Below are 5,303 nucleotides of genomic sequence, written 5' to 3'. Positions count from 1 at the left end.
CACAAAGATCATTCCTCTAACATTCGAGAAAATGAAACCTACTTGGAACTCCTTCATCACCATGCATGTACCTCAATTAAAGCAGTGCCCCTGATAGCAGGCAGTATAATCTGCATTTTATTTCACTCATGAGCAAAATAACAAGTTACTCAGGCCTGCGGCACTCATGAGTGATATGGGCCGTGTAATATCCTCTCCATTGAGTTTCCTATTATTAAGTTTGAAATAAAGAGTTCAAAATTAACTGTGACAATGATTTTATCTAGTGTTGGCATCACCATTAGCTTCTGCAGTTTACTGCTAATAAAACTTTAAATTTGCTATTACTTGTAATAACCTTTTTGCCACCTTAGCTGTAGAATTAGACAAAGAACCCGGCCAAAACATGGCTAATGACATTTTCTGTTTGCACGGAGGAACTGACTAGAAATAATAGCTGTTATTTATAAAGTGTTAATTCTATAAAGTACAATATTTCAGATTTCAGCTGATTAATTTGAAGCACTTGCTTCTTTTAACAGGCCTCAGTGTTTCATGGTTCACATATTTAGCTGACCAACTTAATATGCAGTGTGTCAAATGGATCAGCATTCTCTCTCTGCAGCTGTCAGACTGTTTTGAAAAACAGACACACAAGGCAGTAAAGGTAATTTCCTCTTTATGACGTACTGCCAAGATCTTCTGTTTAGAATGGAGGTTAATGAGGTAAAATCTTGAAATGCTTTCAGGTCCTAAAAATATTGCCCCAAAAGACCTTTTTAAGATGATATCTTGTCTTTCCTATACTGTTATAAACCAAGAAAAACTGCATTCAAGTCGTAGTGTTAAGTTGTGGAACTAAAACCTGCATCTCAAATTTATTTTCCTTACAATCTTTGTTTATCCTTTTGACATATTTTATCAGCAATTGTTTCAAGCTTCCTAAGTGGAATTTGCAATAATTTCATTGAGGTGAGGACTTGAGCATCTTTCATCTGACATAGTGACATCCAGAAGCACAGATTGTAAAATACCAATAAAACCACAAAATAATTAGGTATAGGCAGACCAATGAAGAGACAGCAGCAGAACACTCAAGCTGAAATGCAATAAGCCATTTAGATCCCCTTAGCTAGAGTTTTCTAAGAAAGCACAAAAATTCTGTATTGCTGCAGAGTCAGACACATCCTAAAAGGGTTGCAGAGGCAACAAGAACTCATGCAAAGTAACCAATAAGGGAATTGATTAATGATGGACATGAATCAAACACCTCTTTTTCCATAGTTTTCACAGCTTGGAATACTGGCTTTGAGATATATGACTGTGTTTTTCTTTCAAGATGTATTTTCTTTTTTAGGATGGTCTCTTATTCCCTTTTAAATAATGTATCACTAGTTAATGCACCTATGCAGGGTGTGAATCTGACTTTTTACATACCTGCAATTTGACTCTTCTAGAGACAGATATCTAGAAAGGCTGTTACATTAAGTAAAAAACGCCAAACCCTGAAAAAACCCAACAAAAACACAAAAAGGGGGTTAAAAGACTGAATAAAAGAGAGCCGAGGAGAGCATAGCTCTTGTTACCTGGGGACTTGGGTGTTGCCAGGAAGAGAGGAAACTCTTGGTTTCAGTCTCTGCTCCATGGCAGACACAGCACTATGTGACACTTGTTAAATACATGTAATTTTCAGGGCATAGACTGCTAGGTAGTGGTTCAACTCCTAGAATGGAGAGTATTAAATGCGTACCATAAACAGAGGAAGGTCGTGTTCCTTCTTGTTGCTTTGCTCTGGCATAGGTAATCTTTAATTCTTCATTATGCATGTGGAACAACTCTAGAAGAGATCGTTTTTTTTCCCTTTTCTGCCTTCATTACAATGGGATGGTTGAGAAAATGTGCAGGGAAATTGGTGAAATTAATATAAATTCCATGAAGGACTGAAATGAATGGAATCAAGGATCTTCAGGACTACAGTGTCCTGAGTGCTAACTAAATATATGTTGTCTTGATCATGCAGTGAAATTAGAACATCAGAAAATAACAGAGTTGTCAGGAGAGCAAGAGGAAGAAGTGAGCTCTTAATGATGCTCATCATGTGCCTGCAGTTCTAATTTTGATTGCTTATTTCCTCTTTCCCTACTGACTCATCATTACTTCACAGGAACCAGGCAGAAAGTAATGGACCATGGGAATAGCAAAAAGAAGTTAGTTTAATGAAAACTGACTAACACATGAACATATGAGTCAGGAAGAAGGATTCAGATGACTGTGGAAGCTGATAGAGAGGAGAATGAAAGAACTGAGGGAGGAAGAGGCAGTACAGGGCTGAGATATTCTTTTTTCTGCTAGTTTGTGTTATTGTCCTTTAAACTATACTTTGATTACCAGGGCAATTCAAAAGAGAAAAATTTCACTTACATGATCAAATCAGTTTTATTTTGTAGAAAAAAAATTGTAGTATACTCTTTGTTTCCTTCTTCCTTCCATCTCAGGATCCCAGCTTGGATTTTGTATATCATGTAAAGCTTCTTTCATTAATAAAAGCTTGAATTATGGCAGTTATAGCACCACCTTTTCAGAGTGCTTGGGCAGCAAGGAATGTCATGAATAAAATGCTAAAAATTTAGTGGTTTTGTAATTATTCATAGAAGTCAATATAGGCAACTACAACTATTTCCTTAGTTGTTCTTCAGTCACAGTGACACCAGTCTATACATCAGTCAGATATTTTCTTTTAATGAAGAGATTTTTTGTGACCTGGTAAGAAAAGTAATGATAATTAAATTTATGCCATTTTTTCTATGTGGTTAAAAAAAGAATGGATGTGGCACTCAGTGCCATGGTTTAGTTAAGGTGGTGTTAGGGCACAGGCTGGACTCAATGGGTCTCTTTGAAACCTAGTGATTCTGTGTGGGATCTTTCAGGTTTATTAGAAGTTTTCTAGCACTTTTTTTGCAAAATACATCTTGATCTTTGACAGATTTTTCTGAATGTTAAGTGATTAGATACAGATTTTGCCAATATATTATGATTTGATATGCTTTGGACATTATTTCCATCACCTTGAAGGCTGTGCTTTCAGAAATTATACTTTCAGCCAATCTCCTTTTAATTAGAAAAACGAATTTAAATTTTCTTTTTTTCCTTGCACAACTGAAATTCTTGTTTTAAAATTACACTCCCTTTCCTCTGTCCTTCTGCCCTCTTTAATTTTTTTTGTGTATGTTTCAAGCATGTGAGTATGTGCTACCTTAAATACTTTACACAATCCTTTCATGATACATCTGCTAAAAAAAGGGTTCTGGGTTTTACCTTCAAGGACCATGGCCAGCTTAGCTTGGTGGCAAACATACTGGAGAATTAATGTCATAATGAGGACAATTTTTTGATTGAGAGGCACTTAGAGACAGAATTGGATATAGAACAGCTTGAAATTCAAATTGAGGAGATATGAAAAGTAAACTTTCATCAAAATTGATGAAAGTCTGTCATTTAAAGAGAAGGCATTACTTCAAGTATCCCTGTCTGAGAAACAGTCCTCAGTGGGCACTTGTGTCATTTACTTCTGAGCCAGTGCAGTGGGGGAAGCCTCTGGGGAGGGAGGTGTGGGTTGTGATGTCCTCAGCATTCCAAGTGCAGTGGGAGGCCTGCAGTGCTGCTCTGGTCACTGCTTTGGCTGCTTTGAGTTCCCTTTCCCCTCCCTTCTCTAACTGGTCTGACCAGCTCTCTGGTTTCTAGATCTTTCCCTGGCCAGACAGGGCTGTTGTGAAATGTGTCATCTTCTCCTGGAGCTTTTATCCAGAGCAGCTGAATTTTGTGGTACCAGTAGAAAGAGAAGAAATTATGGAGGAAGAGAAAAAATATGAAAAATCTCCTTTCAGTGCACCATTTCTTTTGACTAAATTAAAGTAGCCGTAGAAGTATGACTGTAGAAGCCGTAAACTCCCAGCTAATGACAGAAACAATTGTTTTAGTGTAACTTAATTATGTTAATTGATTTGACAACTTGAAAGAAAGGGGTTTTTGTATGGATGAGTGTTAGCTGGAGAGAATTCCTGTGGAGTGGAGACAGAAACTGCAATTTAGCACCAGTGCGTGGAGAGAGATCAGTAGGATGTACAGTAAGAGGACTGTAATGGGCCATAAAACTAATGTCTTTATTGAGTCCATGATTTTTAGTATCCATTAGTTATTGAATTCCTGGATTAGCTCTGGAAGGTTTTCAGTAAATCTTGTGCATGGGTAAAGGCTGAAGGATCATTGGGGAGGGGCCATTTTGTGAAAATGTTTTTCTGCTAATAACTGTATTCTTTCTTTTTAGTGATCATATGAATTTGGTTTGGCACAAAATATGTGAATTGTTGTTTTAAATGGTTGCTATGAGGACACTGTCCTCATCAGTACAGAGTTCACTAGATGGTAAAATAACATCCCATACCATCACAGCTTGCCATAAAATTCTATAAATCCAAAAACTACTCCAAGAGGCTTTTGGCATGGGCTCATTCTCGCTCATCCTGCTCTCAGATGCTGAATTTGATGTAATGGCCAAATCTCCAAATATCCAGCAATTGTATGCTATTAGAAAAGTGTTCTGAAGTACTCCAGAGAAATAAAAGTTCTAAGGAGAATTAATAGGTTTTATTTGAACTTTTATCAAATCTGAAAAAGAGGAAACAGATTCCCCAGTGAAGTATTATTAGACACAGCTATTGACAGAGGCAGCGTAACAGCACTGACACGGACAGGTCCTGTTCTCCTCCACTGGCATGTGGCCTTGCCTCTTTCCTCAGCTCCCCTGGATCCCTTAGTGAGCTGAGGAAGCTCACTCAAATGCCAGAAGAATACTTAGATAGTTGACTGTATTAGTTTTTTTCTGTCTTGAGCTGCTTTGGCTCCTGCATGTTTGGTGAACCCTGCAGGCAGTGAGAGGAAGGATGACAGGAGGGGCTGGGCACCAGCACAGCAGGGCAGCTTCAGCTGTGACCAAGTGTTGGGCCAGTTCAGGAATTTCATTGGGTTAGTCCATGGCATCAGCTCCTTGATTCATGGGCCAGCTGGAAGCCAGAGAGAGAAGGGAAGTACAAGCTGAGGAGCAGAGGAGTCAGCAGGAGGAGGTGTTTGAGAAGAGTGTGGTGGGCCATAACAAGTGTCTCACCTGGATCTGTGATAAGGTTATGAGTTTCAGTTTCTATGAACATCTTCTGAAGGTATTTTGTAGATTTCAGTGGTGTGTAGAAGTGGGAGCAATGAGTTTGAGTGTTTCTGAGTGCTAAAGGCAAAGCCACCAGAAAGAGAAGAGCTGTAAAAGCATTACCTTG

The sequence above is a fragment of the Zonotrichia albicollis genome, chromosome 8 (assembly GCF_047830755.1).
Source record: "Zonotrichia albicollis isolate bZonAlb1 chromosome 8, bZonAlb1.hap1, whole genome shotgun sequence".
Lineage (NCBI taxonomy): Eukaryota > Metazoa > Chordata > Aves > Passeriformes > Passerellidae > Zonotrichia > Zonotrichia albicollis.
The sequence above is the reverse complement of the archived record's forward strand: the minus strand, read 5'-3'. Positions refer to the sequence as shown.